Source organism: Salvia hispanica, chromosome 1 (assembly GCF_029641045.1).
Source record: "Salvia hispanica isolate PSC_SH4W2 chromosome 1, Shi_PSC_v1, whole genome shotgun sequence".
Lineage (NCBI taxonomy): Eukaryota > Viridiplantae > Streptophyta > Magnoliopsida > Lamiales > Lamiaceae > Salvia > Salvia hispanica.
In genome coordinates, this window is record NC_142692.1 from 13436561 (window position 1) to 13454501 (window position 17941).

The 17941-nt window shown below is 32.8% G+C and overlaps 1 long non-coding RNA gene and 1 pseudogene across 1 annotated transcript; one reads left to right on the forward strand and one right to left on the reverse strand.

Moving 5' to 3' along the window:
• Positions 1-4161: 4161 nt before the first annotated feature.
• Positions 4162-5065, reverse strand: LOC125219750 (cytochrome b561 and DOMON domain-containing protein At3g25290 pseudogene; annotated as a pseudogene).
• A 10266-nt stretch (positions 5066-15331) lies between these two features.
• LOC125224145 (uncharacterized) lies at positions 15332-16924 on the forward strand. Its single transcript, XR_007176829.2, has 2 exons — positions 15332-16632; positions 16707-16924. It is a non-coding gene; the product is annotated as an uncharacterized LOC125224145 (long non-coding RNA).
• Positions 16925-17941: the final 1017 nt, after the last annotated feature.

Consider the following 17941-nt stretch of genomic DNA (forward strand, 5'->3'; position numbering starts at 1 on the left):
TGAGAATCCGGTAAAACTTAAATCAAGATTTGGTGTCTTGTGTAAGTGTGTTACTCACTTTATAATTCAAATATTTCAACAAAGAAAAAGGGGATCTTTAGAAAAAGAAAGAATAAATGAATATCACGCCATGTCTTAAATTTTATTTTCCGACATATGTTTTTTATTCTATTTTATGGAAGGAATTCTAAAAGTTATACTATTATGCTTATGAATACGGTTTATTCGGCTTCACATCAAGTGAGTATTAAATTAAGTCTAATATTTTAAATAAAAGTTAAATAAACTATCTTGGTGGGGCTGATGGCATTGATACTTCAAAGTTGAAACGGTCAACGGCTCAACGCCTAGGATTTTTATTCAATTTTTTCTTACTTACCCACCTTAATCTTGGATGCACTAAAGATGATTTATTCTATTTAATGACTGTAACACCATGTGATTCGAATAAATTAGAAATTTATTGAAGAATCTTGAACATATTTCCCGCTCATCTTTGGCCGTTGATGAATATATTTATGAATTGAGACAAAGACTCTAATTAAAGTCCACGTCGACATAATATGATATTGATGGCGTTGCAATTATTTGGATGTAATCATGATGCAGCCGTGACGAAATTTTTATAATGGGCCTAATTCCCTTTTTCTACTTTGAAATATTCATAATTAGGTTTTAGACATCATTATATCATCACACCATATCATTTTGCACCCCACTACCAAATTTAATTTATATCATATCAACCTTTTGAATTAGTCTAAAAAGTGTTGGAGATGGACGTGAAAATACATACCTTATGATTTACTTAGATGTTTTGTTTGAATTTAATGAAATAAGTTGGTGATTAATCCGTTATTTATGCGCTGTGTTATAAAATCAGAAGGAAGACGTGTTTTAAGCGGATTTCAAGTGGAAGTAAGTCAATATAATCATATTTTCAACGGCATTGAATTGCAGGTCATGTGGACCTTAATTTATGGCAGTTGACTCGCTACAACTTACGAAAATCAACGCAAATTTCACCTAGTCAAAAAAATAGAAATAGAGTAACATTTTTTTTCATTTTCAAATTAGATTTAATAAATAGGATATACTATAATATTAGTATTAATATGACTTTTGTGTGTAAAAATATTATGGAGGAGTTCAAATTTCATTATTCCTCCAAATTTAGAAGGCGAAATTTAATTTCATTTAATGGAGATGAAAACTAGATCATTTACTAATAATATATTAGCATATTTGATGGAGATGAAACTGCCTTATATCTTGGCGAAATTCAGCCACGGTTGGCAAAAATTTAACCAACTACTCTTGGGAAAGTCGGACGATGTTCACGACAATTAAGAATACAATTATAGTAAGATAATTGAAGATATTACTCTATTTTTTGTAAAAAGAAAAATATAAAAGAAATGTGATTTGCTATATTTTTATAGAAAAAGTGTTGTGATTTATACAAGTCGGTAACAAATTAAATCAAAGAAATTTTAAAATTTTAATTGATCTCATGAAATCATAAGGTCGGCCATAGTCATTTTGCATGTGTTATATGTTTGCATATCATTACGACATAAAAACAAAAGAAATAAATTAGTAGTAATTAATAAACTAAAGTGTGAAATTTAAAGTGTAAGGAGCGCCCCATTCTATATATTGTCTGGAGTATTAATTATCAATCAATTTATGCTCCTGATTATATTAATCATTTTCTTTTGTCGCTTTATATATTGTTGTTATTATTATTAGTATTATTATTATTATAGTTAGAGGAATAATAAGAGTTTTCGTATGTGGGATTCGATTAACGGCAACGGAATTAATTTTTAGAAAAAATATTATTGCATTGTTTGTTAGGAGTAGTATCTTTTTTAAATAGTAACTCGTCCGTTTATACTGGTTAAAAGACTTTTGTTGCAAGTCTTTGTCTACTTTTTCCAGTAAAAGCAATATAGATTAGATTATAGCATATGGAATGGGGCACGACGACGTGGAATTTAATTCCTATAGTTGTGGGCTTCTAACATATTTTGTTGGACAATTAGGAATATGACAAATCATGAAAGCACTAATCATGGAGAAATTGTCAATCCAGTGGAGTGAAAAAATACAATTATTTTCGTCTACTTTATATTAAGTGGCCCGAATTCCCACTACTTCTCAATTCTCATCATTTTCTTATACTCCATAGTTTAAGACCTTAAGTTGAATGCTTATATTATAGATTCAGTTAATAACATCACATTCCAAGAAACATTTACCGACCCATTTGTTAAAGACGGCTTTTAACGACTTTATGTCGAGAAGAGATTTTTATGTATATATTATTAGGCACCTACAATTTTTTATTTCCCGATATAAGTATTACTAGTAATTTATTTTTATTTTATAGATTTTTAAGATACATTTATGTTTCGGTATAGCACTTTTTGCTTTTAAAATGTGACTGCTCTATTTGTAGTAGAGATCCAAAAAATGTATATTTGACATGTGTGTTCGTAGGAGAGTGTTATATTGCTAACTCAATACCTAATTGCTAACTACAATTAAATAATAGTCATTAGATATTCAAATTAAGGGCTTAGATCATCAACCAAGAAATATCAATACGATCAACAAAAAACGTCAATAAAGCCATAGGATTAATTCCATAAAATATCAATAGGGGTATTAATGTCAATTAACTACATGTTTAGTTATAACTAACTTTTAAAAGAAATCCCAAAACTTTAAATTCATATAACATATATCAAATTAAAGATAATTTTATAAGGATTCCAACGATATCATATATGCATATGTTCCGATGTCAAAATTTGAAAAAAAAATCGAAATTTTTTCAATTTTTTCGTAAAGCAGAAATGTCAACATACTATATAAAATATGTCAATATAATACATGTAGAATGTCAATATAAGCAATGGGTTAACATTCTTAAAACATCGTGTTGACATTCTCAAAGCATTGTGTTGATATTTCCGAAACACTATATTGACATTTTCATCTAAAACCCTAATTTGGCGTTTCTTTTTTATCTTTTTTGATTTTATTAATAAAAACGAAAATTACACGTGGCAAATTGTAGACCACACGTATTCTAAAATCCTATGGCCTTAAATTAGTTGTAGTTAACAATTAAATGATGAGTTAGCAATTGATCACTCCCCTGTGTTCGTATTTGTTTATTTCAAACATGTTCAATTTTATATTTATAGTTTTTTCAATAGATTTATATATTCTCTCTAGTTTCTATTAAATGTCTCGTATTTGACCGGTGCAAGTTTTAAAAAATTGTTTGACTTTGTGAAGGAAAGTGAGTGGAAAAAGTTAGTGGAATATGAATATCACTTTTATATAGTTTAAAGAATTGTGAGTAGAATGAGTTAGCGTGATATCCATTAACTAAACTAGTAAAAGTGAAATGATACATTTAGGACCTTCTAAATAAGGAAATATGAGATATTTAATAGGGATCGAAGGCAGTATTATTTAAATTTTTTTAATTGTTACTACGCTCAATGTAATGGCATTTTTCTTATTTTAACTAAATAAATGACAATATGAAGATAGTATGATGAAAATAAATTGAATCTTGCATCCCACAAGGATTAACACTAGTAAGTAATAACATCAGCTGGTTAAATGATTAAATCTGTATACCTAGTAGGGAAAGAAATTCATTTAAAAACCCGAAAGCTATATAGGCACTATTCAAATTTATCTTATCCAACATTAGCTAGCCTAATTAATGATTAGTCATGCAGCTAGCTAATTGAACGGTAGAAAGTGGGAAACACGAAGCATCATCTTGTTTGTAGTAGTAATACGTAATTAAGATGCCAAACTATGTTAAAAAGGTAATTGACGCTTTCCCTAACAAAAAGACGAAGAAAAGATGGTTATTTTTGCATGAGGCAAACCTAAAAGCAAGCACAATCAACTTTACCCAATATTAGTTATTCGAAAACTTAAGCCTTAAATATTCAAAATTACTACACTTAAATAGTCATTTTTCTTCAAATTAGGTATCCACGATTCCAGCTGGAAATAAATATACACCGCAATAATGATATAAACAAGTCCACATTATGATACACACCCACAAAAATGAACTTTAATTTTTTAAAATACTGTCGCCTACAAAACTTTAAAATCAAATGAGGGAAAGGATACATTACTGTATTATTTAATGTGTAGCACTCCCAAACAAAACAAAACTTTTATTTGAAGATGTCGTTTACAAAAACTTAAAAAAAAAAAACCAAGACAGTAAAATAAATAAAAATGTGTTAAGCATTCCCGTGAGCAATGTGGCATCTAAAATCCAAAAATGGAAACCCCAAGCATCACACAAATTCCAAACACCCCCAATCCACTCCCCCACGCGCTCTCGCCTCCGTTTACATTTCCGCTCTGCCCTCCGCCGGGCCCCGCCGCGAAACCCGGCGCAGGTGCCGGAGCACCACCGCCGGGCGCGAGCTGCAGAGTGGTCTTGGAGGCCAAATTATCGGGCGCAAATGCGTGCTTGGCCGGCACGCCGTCGACGAGCGCCGATCCGACCTGCCAGACCTGATTGAGCTTGGCGCTCCCCTCCGGCAGCGCCAGCGTGGCGAAGATGGTGATCGCGCCTTTGGAGGACTCGGCGCTCTTGGTGAGCACGTGGTAGGAGATCGGGGACTCGGAGATGGGGCCGTAGGAGGTGATGTTGTAGGTTTTGACCAGCGTGGATCCGTTGGGCGCGGCGAAGGCCACCAGCGACTGGGCGCCCACCATGCCCGTGGCGCTCGGGTTGAGGGCCCACGCCACCCAGCCGTCCGGCTTCGCGGGCGGGGCGGTGAAGGCGATGGAGAGCGTCGGCATGGGCTTGGCCGCCGCGTCGTAGTTCCAGTGGAGAGAGGCGTCGAGTGTGGAGAGGTCGGTGCAGTTGCCGAATGTGAGGTTGTGTTTGGAGAATGTTTGAGTTTTGCAGGTGAGCGACAATGCCGGAGTGGCGAGGAGGAGGAGGAAGAGGAGAGAGGCCATGGCAGCTGGTTGAGTTGTGTTGTGTGGAGAGGAGAGATATTTATCAAAAAGGGGTTTATATAGAGACTAAATTCCAATAACTCTATTTTTTTTAATGCTAATAATTCATGATCCATTTTTTTTACAAGGTGGGAAAGATTCTGTTCCCATAAGAATTTGAGAATCAAAGATATAATTTAAAGGTTATTCAGTCTGAAAAATTATATCTCATGATGAAATATGTAACTTATAATTTAATCGTATATGGATAATTATGTGTTAATTAGTTATAGCCATCTTTCATAACTAATAATCTCACAATTTAATCTGGATTATGATATGATAAATAGTGTTAGTTAAATTAAGTTTTATGTAAATTGTAAATAGAAACAAAATTTTACTTAATAATAATTGTACCGAACTATTTAATCATATTTACATACACATAATATGAATCTACGTAAGATTGGCGTATACTTAACTACTATAGGAGTAATAATTTTGTGACCACAAAGTCAAGTGAGTGTAATTTCTTTCGTCATACCTATAGAAATCATACTATTTAAAACGCATTTATGAATATCATTTTGGAGGCTAGAGAGTTTGTTGGGAAACAAATGTGTAATAAATTAAAGTTAAACAGTATGTATACTGAAAATGTTAGTAATTTTTTTTATCATCAGGGCGTGGTTTTGGACTTTTGGTTATACGACCTGCGAGTGCGACCATAAATCATACGCATACTTAAAAATGAGGAAAAATCTTTTTAGTTACACGACGTTGGCAGAAAGCACACTTACAAATATAAGAAAAAGAAAAAAAAAGCATAAACGCTGAAATAATAGAGAATAGAAACACATGAGTGTATATGGGTGTTGGCGGAATTGCGGAATGGAATCCCAAGGATGATCTGGCATTTTGATGAATTGTGTTTATTAGTAGTATTCGTTTTATAAGAAGTGGCAACGTAAAGATTACACATTTCTGTGTTTTTATAGATAATGAATCTTTCATAACAAGAGAAAGGGAAAATAGAATTAGAAATAGAAATGGAAGTCATTTTTGGGGAGATGGTGCGTTTGGTACACGCATACACTAAATGTGACAACGTGAGGAGTAGAATTTGGAGGCATGCGCACGATGCGTGATGCTTCTTTTTACTTTTATTATTTTCCAATAATTATTACTGTATTATTTATTCGTAGTCTCATTGAATATGCTACTTTTGACTTTCGTCATTTATTCCATCATAATATAATTTCCTTAGTTAAATTGGATCCAAATAGCTGCCTATCATTATAAATTTATCACTCTTTAAATATAATAGATGCACTATTACTTATTTTTGACAAGGCTCAAAGATTTTGTGTACACACCATGACCATCCTTCTCCGCTTCTCCCCTCTCCTCCATCGCCGCCGATGCCTCCCTTGTACTGTTTGAGCTTACTATGTGTGCGTACATGAAACTAACTCTTTTTAACCAAATGCACATCATTATAATAATGAGTAAATGTCATTTGTGGTCCTAAACATATGATAATTTTAGGATTTTGGTTTAGAACATTATTTTTTGAATTATTGCATCCCGAATAAGTGAAAATTGTCCGAATTTGATCCATTTTCGACGGTGCCGTTAAAAAATTGATGGTCAACCAAATTAACTCAACTTTGACTGGATTAACAATTTTAACACAATAACATATTCTACCTTTTTGGTCATAAACATATTGTCTTTGTTCATCCACCATCACCATCACCATCCCCTTCATCCCCGAAAAACGGCCCCCAATCCACAGATATTCGACCGTGGCGAAGGTGTTGAACCAGAGCCGCGTTTGCTTCTGCGGCTCGCATATCTCCGCCACCCACTTCCCCAGTCCGCTGCCAAACGCCTATGTGGATTGGGGGCTGTTTTCTATGGATGGAGTAGATGAACAAAGACAATATGTTTAGGACAAAAAAAGTACTCCCTCCGTCCCATCGAAGATGACTCACTTTCCTTTTTAGTTTGTCCCAACTAAGATGACTCATTGCTTAAAATGGAAACACATTTATCTCTACTTTATTCCATCTCTCTTACTTTACTCTCTCCTCTCAACACACAAAATAAATTTGCATAAAATCCCGTGCCGCCCAAGGAAGGGGTCATCTTCCTTGAGACGGAGGAAGTAGAAAACAGTTAGAATATGTTATTGTATTAAAATTGTTAGTCTAGTCAAAGTTGAGTTAATTGGCGTTGACCGTCAAATTTCTGACGGCGCCGTAAAAAATGGATCAAATTCGGACCGTTTTCATTTGTTCGGGATGCAATAATTCAAAAGATAATATTCTAGATCAAAATCGTAAATTTATCATATATTTAGGACTACAAATAACCTTTACTCTATAATGTGCTAAGCACCAGGTCGTATATGTTAATTTTGGTGAATTTCATGAACATCGTGTAAGTCGACATATTTTGGCCACAACAACAAAAAGTAAAGAAATGCATTTGTAAAGAAATGGCTGCACTTCAAAACGCGTTCAAAACAGTAGTTTGGTGAATTCACGCAGTCAATGAGCGAAATCATTAGCATCTTTTTGGATGGTGGTAGTTAAAAATCCATAAACAATAAAATAACGAGTAAAAAGAATTTTTCCATATAATTAAATATTCTTCTTAAGTTATTTAAATGTGTTTTGCTATTTAATTTCTTAGGATTCGATGGCCCGGTTTTCAGGCCTTGGCTTCAATAGTTTAGTTTATATACTTATCGATTGATTAATTTCATATAAGAATTGGCATAGTCATATGTAGACCAACCACAAAAATAGTAATCTAACTGCTAAATCAAAGGCCTATTTTTATAATAAAAAAATAATTAGCACAACATAATCACTTAAACAATACTTAAGTAGCTTATCCATAGAGCCTTATCAATATTTCTGAACATAGAATTTTACGGAGTATTTGAATGCATCACATTGGCGAAGTTAAGCAAATATCAAGCACGTGTGAAGGAAAAGCGAATGGCATTATAACATTATTCAATTGGCTGCACAAAAGAGCAACCACGTATCTTTTTCATTCCAACCAAATGCGGCAACGATGTCTCGCCGCTTTTTAATCACGCATGCCTAGTTCACGCACTGTGTATTTGTCAATTGTCAACGATGGGTAGATTGGAAAATAGGTACCCCATTTTCACATTTATTATTTTATATTATCATAATTATAGGTAAAACCACTGATTATTCATAAAATATTATCGATTTTTTTAAACATTATGAATGCAACATGATGTGTAAAATGAAAATAATAACAATATCACTACACAATATGTGAATAAGAGGTTCAAAATTTCTGCCGGGAACGTCGAATAATCCATTGGTATAATAACTTTCTCGTGAATTAGTGACAAAATAAGACTGTCAAGTTTTTTTCTAAATTAAAATTTTACTATCGTATTTCTATTAGGAAGCTATTATTACAGGCAGATTGATGATTCAAAAAATCGCAGAAAATTTTCAGACTATAAAATCCACATTTATTACTGCATCCGATACGAGCATATGTTGGGGAATATCCTTCGTATCCTAGTATCCCCTCCGACCCACAGTCTCACTTTAGCAGTCCCATTAAATTTTGTGCGAGTTTTAAGAAATGTAAAGAAAAAATTGGTGAAAAAAGAATGTGAAACTCATTTTTATTTACTATTAGTTCTACAATACTCCCTTCGTCCCAAAATAATTGTCACTCTTATTGTGGACACGGGTTTAAGAAATGTAAAAAGTTGGTTGGAAAAATTAGTGAAATGTGATATCCACTTTTTTATATTGATTTATAATAAAATATGAGTAAAGTGAATTAGTGGAATATGAGACTTACTTACCATTTATGGTGAAAATGAAGTGTGACAATTAATGTGGGAAAGACCGAAATGGAAAAAAGTGACGATTATTATGGGACGGAGGGAGTAAAATATTAGTGGAATGTGAGACCCTTACTATTTATGGAAGATTCTAACTGAGACTCTTAATGCGGGATGAATTAAATAGACTAGGACTGCTAAAGTGGGATGGAGAGAGTATTACTGTCTTCATCCCATATTAAGTATCACATTTTGTCATTTCGATCCGTCCTACAATAAAGATAATTTTTCACTTTTACCATAAATGGTAAGTAGACCACACATTCTACCAACCAATTCTACTAACATTTTATTGTTAAACTAGTAAATCCCCAGCGCGTTGCGCTGCTGACGACATTCCGTGCCAAATCTTTTATATACAACGTACAATATTTGAGAATACAATATTTATGAATAGATATTTTCTTATAAATCAATAAGAAAAACAAAATCCCTCTACAAATACAACATTCACTCTTTATAATAATGACAAAAATTTATTTCTAAGAAACTTAATATAAACCTTAAATTATTCACAATCTTCAGTACTCTAAAACAAAATATATACAGAAATACTAAAAATAAATCATACCACCAATGTCAATAGAAAAACACGCGATATTCATATGATTTTGTACAATAATTTATATTTATACATACTGTACTTCATATTAATACTACCAGTTATAATATTAAAAATACAAAATCATATTATTATATAATTTGCAAACACAAACTACAATTTTTTCTATGTTAATTGATAAACGAATCTTTCCAACAAACCCTAAAAAATTATTGCGAAAAATTATAAAACAACATGCAAATTAGGAGATAAATTCGGCAAAACATAGAAAACAAAAATCACAACAACATCAAATGCAACATTATACTTGAACGATGCACAAGTAATAGTTAATAACTTTTCATCTATTTATAATAGTATTAATTAGTTACGTATTCATCTAATTATCGTATTAGCAAATTACATAATCATCTAATTATAATATTATTTAATTACTAAATTGTCAATAGAAAGAGAATACGTATGTGGAGTACAATATATTAAAATACGTCTCACCTAACATTCAATAAAGGCAACAACCATTTTCATCTTCCACAATTACTCTTGTAAATATTCTCTCACACCTAAAACCATTTCCATCTTCCATATTCTCTTTGTAAATTTCAAATGTTCAAGTGGTCAAAAAATGTCTATGCAACCAGAGGAGAGATACTCGGAAGATAACATTGCAAGATTCACTACGATAATTTCATCCGATGAACAATCACAAATGGTATGTATTGAAATTTATTTATTACTTTTAGCTTCTTTTTTTTTGAAATAACATTCCTTGTATCATCAAAATTCAAAAAGACAATTACATTTATGTTAAATAATACTCCCTACAACAGATCTTTCCAGAAAAATTTCAAGAGAAATATCAAGTTGAGATAGGCCCAACGTGCGAGCTTGAAAACAGGTTTAATAACTACTGGATAGCAACAATCAAACAACTTCCAAACAGAAAAATGTGCTTGGACAATAGATGGCAGAAATTCCACAAAGATAACCACTTGAGAGCTGGAGATATCTTGACTTTTGATCTGATTTCACCCAATTGCTTCTATGTGGAAATATATGATGGCACTACGCAATGTGCTAAAGAATATCAACCAGAATGGGGTAAGAAATTACAATAAATTCAACTTTGTTGATATAAATTTTAATATTCCATGTTTTAATCATTACTTTATAGAAGGAGCTATTGTCATGATCGACAGACCATCATCTTCAGAACTCATTGTTTCACCTTCTTTCAAATCAACCATGGCAACATCAAATCACAAAAAATTGGTAAGAATTTATATTTTTATTTCATAAATATATTTAATAATCATTGAGTTTATTGATTTATAAATTGAACAATTGAAATTGATAAATTAATGTAATCAACATTATAGCACATACCAATTCAATTCTGGAGGACACATGTGATGAACAAAGACGTTGAAGTCGCAATCTTTGAATTCCAAGAGAGAAAGTGGCAAACATACTTGAAGAGCACTAAAGATAGAGTGACAGTCTCAACAGGATGGTCAAATTTCTTCCATGAAAACTCATTCCACACTGGAATGAAATTGAATTTTCAGTTGATAAGGAATACCCCTACCATCAAGTTCAAAGTTACTATGGCTGAGGTAAACATAAATAGTCTATAATTCATGTTTTAACTCAATATATGATATTTCTTTGATTGATAAATAAAAAAAATAATCTTGCACTATATGTTATGCAGCAATCCCCATTAATCATGACAAAATACAATGTTTAAGATTGTAATTTTTTATAGTAGTATTAAATAAATATTTAATAACAACATTAGTAGGAGGAAAACATACCTTACTAACTCCATTTTATAATTAAGCTCATTATCGATATCATAAATAGAATGTTTTGAAGACTATCACTATATCTTTTGCAGTGATGACGGTGACAAAATACAATGTTTTGGAGAATTGCTGATCAAGTAAGCGGATTTCAAAAACTGTAATTTGTGGAACAAACAATATGTATTTTTAATTGATTATGTTTTAAGTACTCTATCAGTAGTAGACAATATGTAGTATGCACTCATCAATTAGCATCTATTTTGTATTATATTTATGGTGCAATTATCAATGACACAAAATTTACTACGAATATAAACATCTAAATTACATAAATATATCATGAATTATGTTAAACTAAATAAATAATAGTGCAGAAACTGGGGTAAATACATATCTTGCAAATTACATATAAATGCAAAAAATATTTGTTAAATTTCAATAATATAGTGATATAGAAATATTTATCAAATGGTAATGGTATAGAGATAACCTACACCCTATATTCTCGGTTTTAAGGAGGAATTTAGGAGGAAGTCGCTTATTTAACCAATATTTATGCACCATCCCTCGTTATTAAGTTTTAACTAATAAAGTAGATTTATGCTTTTATATTTATTACTATCAATACACTACTATACAACATACCTTATTTGACTATTATATATGATATTACTTTCTTGTATTAGTTACTATTTTCATATGGTTAAACATAAATATCTTGTTAAAATTAAAATATGATAGCTAGTATAATATTAAATTCGTCGAAATTACTTCAAAATTGTTGTAAGTAAAGTATACACTTAATACTACTACTACTATTCATCCAATTATTCAAAATATATAAATTAAATGTAAATATAAATATAAATAACATACAATGCATACAAATATATACAACATACACAAAACAAAACAACTGAACTACATTGAAAACATAACAAAATCTAAAACGAATCGACAAATCTTAATGACAAAAACTTTTTAAATTCATAATTACACTACCACCAATTGACAATTCTTCTTTTACATTGAAACTCTAAAATCCAAAATATATCTCATACATACACACATAAAAGAATACAATATATCATGGATTCAATCACTACGATAAATATTAGAGTATAAATGACTAACATCAATGTAGTATCACCGAATCTGTTATAACTTTTTATACATATAAACATACTATATGAGCTACAACGCCAAAACTTCCATCTTAGACCACAATGATAATCCAACATCTACAACATCTCAAAACCATAGAGCTAAACATATAATCATACGAAATAATTAATAATTAGTTAAACACTCATACTATTAAACACAAACATCTTATAATTATAACAAACAAAAATTACACAAACAATGAAAATAATGTACATCATCAAAGTTTGAAATATCATGATTCAATAGTAACCTTGAAAGTGATGTATGGATCTGGTAAGAGCATATAAGTAACTATGCTCCCAATTTCCAAACCATTTTCATCATAGAAAATTCTCCAACCACTATGCAAAATTATCAAATCATCATCACATTGTGCTACTTTCATATAAAAATATCGCCATTCACACGTAAGAACAACTTGATGAAATTCCCTTTCAGGTAGATGTTGTCTCCAAAATGAAAATGGTAGTTCCTACATTTGAAAAAAAAATATCGATATCATATTTAAATTAAAATTTTTAATCATACATAAAATAATTAAAACAATCAAAATATGTTAATCTAAAAGGTTTAGTTTGATAAAAAACATATTTTTGATAAACAAATATATAAAACGAAATATATTATTAATAAACTATTAGAAACATACCTTACTCATAAATAATATTATTACTAATAAAGAGTAATATATTATAGTAATAAAAAGTATCATACAACATCAAAAATTACCAATTCATAACGTTTTTCTTCTTGTATGACTACACTAAAAGAAGGTCCATGCAAACTGCTTTGAAGGAATGCTGAACTTTGTAAAATACCTAAAATTACAACAATAAGATTCAATTATTAAATATAATTAAACATTATACATATTTAAATTGAAATCAACTTATATGTAGTTAAAATAATTACTTGGTAATCTTGGTGCAGGTTTGATCAAGCCATAACTCGCGTAGATATCAGCCATGAACAACCCACCACCTTTGTACTCCAAAGTTATTGTGTCATCCACTACAACGTTATTCTCAGTAATAAAATTCTTCCATCCATATAACAAATAATAACATCTGTGACGAAAATAAACTTCAACTTTCCATTGAAATTGAGTGGAAAACATCATTATTTTACACTCTCTAGGTATTAAACACGAATCACTTCTTAGAAAATTAGGAGGCAGTACCTATTAAAATAAAAAAAATAATATCAAATAATTATTTCAATAAACAATATTTTGATAAATGGCATTATAATCAGATAATGGAATCCTAATTTTAAGATCTTACTAATGTATTTAAATTGAAATTCCTGTTCACACGAACGCAGATCTTTGGCTGCTCATCAAAGGTAGGGCTTGAAAAAGATTCCCCATCAGAAGTTGACATTTTATACTACAAAAAAATCAGACTTTATTATACAAACAATTACAAACTTAAAATAGTACTACTACAATATCCATTAAAAGTTTGAGTACTTCAAATATTTAAGGGTTTTTTCGTATAAAATTTATTATAAAAAATCACTTTGAATGTCACGACCACAACTCCCTAGTGCTAGTGAGCGTAGCTATTTCGCGACTAAACAATTCTCAATAATCAAGGGACAACATAGAAAGGATGAAATCACTTAAATCAACAGTATCAAAGGCATATGGGTACATAGTCGAAACGTGATCAGAGTAACAAGACTAAGTTCAAAGCTTGCTAGTACATAATTCTAGGTCTTGCAGCGGAAGAGTCCAAGACAAAATAGCACGTATGAAGACATGCTACTTTGGGCTACCGAACTACTTATTTAATATGCTTGTCCCAACACCTTCGCCTGCTCGTCCACGTTCAACCTGCACATTCGAAAATAACATGCAGGGCTGAGTATTTGGTATACTCAGTGGGCACATTGCCAAAAATAGTTCTATATTTAATTGTCAATGCCACAGTTGAGTGATCATGGGGTTTTACTTAAAAGACCCGAGTCACTAAAATACTTTTCCTTTAGTAAAGATTTGATTGCGCAATCACGTAACATAGATATACCATATCTGAACCTTGTGTGAACCGGGAATGTGGCCACATTCCACGACGGTCACTGGACCGGCCAACCCCTTTTGTTAGCTCACGGTCCCCTCATGTGTACACTAGTCCGAGTAGGGTTTGCGGCCCTACTGGAACCCGAATTCGATTTAACTTGAATTGGCATAGCCAAGCAGATAGGTAATCATAAAACAAAACATGGCATGACAATATACTTGAGCAAAGAATCACATTTTCATACTGAAATCACGTTTTGAAAGAATGCCCACCTCAAAAGCTAACGCTCCTTCCGGAATTTCCTTAACTCGGTCTTAGATGACGTTCGAAGACGTCCCTTTAGGAAATAAAAGATACTTAATTAGATTTTTGAGATATCCCTTAAGCTTAGACATGAATGCATCCTAAGTGCGATGATCATTTTATTCTTCCTTTAAAATTTCTAGAAGAGTTCTAGAATTCTTGATTATTAATTAAATCAGCAGATTTAATTAAATTTGAGAAATTTATTCGCTTTACTAGAGGGTGCTACCTCCTAAGCCATTTATTTAAGTACTAAAAATTAGGCTCGAGGTCTATTCATCGTTAGCGTATTATAATTTCTTAAAATTAATCATCCGAGCACTTAAGCTAAGGTCCGGAAAAATTAGACTTATCTTCGTGGAAATAATTAGCAGACTATTAATTAATCCATAACATATAAAGGCCCATGATTTAAATAAATTCTTAGTCCATACTTTAATTAATTGGTGGCCCAATCTATTACTAGAGAGGCCCAAAACAAGGAAAAGATGAGAGAAGTAGGGGAGGCCCAATCTTTAACCATAACCCATCGACATCTCTCTCTCATTTCTTCACTCTCTCGACCGAAACCCTAAGCGGAAGAAGGAGGCGGCGCCTCCTCGTCGCCCGTCGCTAGGAGCTCCGGTCGGCGCTTCCCTTGCGTCGCCGGAGATTCTGATGCCTCTCCCTCACAAACCCTCGGTCTCAAACTCATCTTAGAACAAAATCCCCAATTTCAAAACCCTAGCTTTGAAGAAGGAGGCGGCGGAGCACTCCACCGTCGTCTCTGCTCCAATTTCTTGGCGATTTAGCGCCGTCGCCGACGTCTCCGGCTGTGGTAGCCGCGGCTTGACCCGCCTTGAAGACCAGCTCCGCCACCGCTTCATTCTTGACTAGCGGAGCCGCCGACAGGGAGGAGGCATCGCCCTTCTCTTACGCCGACTGTCACCGACGCGAAGTCAACCGCCGACGCTCTGCTGCCGGCGCCACCGGCGACTCGTGCCGCCGCCTTCCGTCGGCGTCACGGAGAAACTCTCCGCCTCCCGTCGCACCATCGCCGGACAATCTCTCTAAAAGCTAAGTTCTATTACCCCTTTCATTCCTTAGCCCTTTTGATTAAACTGAGGCAGTAGCTATGTGCGATTAAAACTTTGATTTTGGGGTGTAACTCACTGGAATGAGCTTGATTTTTGGGCTAAAGTGTTGATTTTGAAACGGTTATAGTTTGCTACTGAAATTTAGCATGAGGGCAGCCTATTGTGCTCTTGTTCCATTTATGAGTTAAAGCTCTTCAAGGCTACTACTGCTATGAGATTTCTCTAGCAAATTCTACATCCTTGAGCTAGCATGATGTTCTAAACAAGGGCAGAGAGTGTGCTTGTGTTATTTTGATTGTGCTTCCTAAGTTGTGGTGCCTCTATATGATGATATGTAAAGCTATTGGGGAAGGAAGATGGAGGTGTATTACCTCTGGAAAATCGAAGGAGAGGCTGTCTTTGATGCTTTTCTCCACTTGTTCCACCCTCTACTCTCGGTTTATGCTGAGATTTTGAAGTGTGTGTGAAAGGAAGTTGAATGTGTTGTGGAGGAAATTTTATAGGCAAATTGTGGTGTACTATGGGGAATTAAATGGGGCTGTTGTATCACTTGTTGTTATGCTGCAGAAAATCCCACTTTAATGATCCCATTGCCCCTCCTTCTTGGCTGCAATTTGGCATTACATGGGTACCTAGTACTTGGCTAGCAATTTGAATCGTTTGATTGTGCAGAGAGCAGGTGGCTGTTGTGCCAAGGGTGTTGCAGGGCTGACTTTCCTCTTATGGTGATTCTTTGGGTCCTCTATAACTAAAGAAGGTTGTCTCCATCCCTAAGGTAAGAGTCCCCCTTTTTTTTTTCTTTGTTTTCTTTTGTTCCTTAGTAGACAAGAACTGACTTCTACCTTGCAGGTCGAGACAAGCTTGGTTGCCAAGCTGCTGGCTATCTGGAACAGTTGATACCTCGGCCCACAGCTGACCGGAAAAACGGGCCGCGACTATCGGCCCGGGAGGAGAGACCGATTCTATTCGATTAATGCACATTTTATCCTTTCCTTTTCTTGTCTCCTTTATTTGAGGACTTGCTCCATGTAACGTATATATATATATATATATATTTTTGTTGTTCATTAGCTAATTTTGTCCTATGTATTGAAGCATTTGAACGTTAGCTGCTCGTTAATTGTTTTCGAAATTTCTATTCGCAAATTCGTGATATTTTACAGTGCAAAGTCCAATTGTTTAGTTCATTTGATTACTTTAGCTTTTACTTGCAACTAAAAAGAATTAAATCTCATAACAAGGGCTCGAGTTCCAATAACTCTTCATGGACGGAGAACTTCACATTCTTAGTTCGTTCTAAAACAAAACGAAAGGAAAGAAAATATGATGCGGGTATTACATTGAAATACTACCAATTTTTGTAAAGAATACAAAATTTTCTTCCTCAAGCAAAACAATGCAAAATTTTACCTCTGTTTGCTTTTCTTTGCGTCGAAACTGAAAATCTTCTAAGAAATGTTTTTCACTATTGACAGAGAAAGGAAAAGGAGAAAATAGATCGGCAAGAGCACAACTATACTTTTTAAAGTAGACACAGTTACCAATAATTTTAAATAACACACCTGAAATCAATAGAGAGAATAAATCAATAAATTAAAACAAACAAAGACAAAATACAATAAAGGAGAATATTTTACAACAAATATTTAGTTAAAGTATTTTTACACGGATGGATTATAAGTAATTTACATTTAATATAAATTTAAAAATCAATGTTAAATGTCCACTATAATCGTACTATATAACACAGTAAATTATATATAGGGTAGCATAAAACGTATATTTCTTCATACAATTCAGTATACACGCATATCTATATATCTCTATAATTAATATTACTCCTAGTAACAAAACATACAATTTTATCTTGAAAACAACGAATAATTACTGAACCTACAAAAGGCAATAACAGTTAATTATTACATCTATAAATATAGAACCCTATGTATACCACTAATAATATCACCCTGACCCTCTATCTACTCAATGATGACACGTTCAATCCAATAAATATTGTATGCACCTCTGGTAGTACAAATTAAATTACTTGAAACGACAGAAGTACTACTAATAACATTAAATTA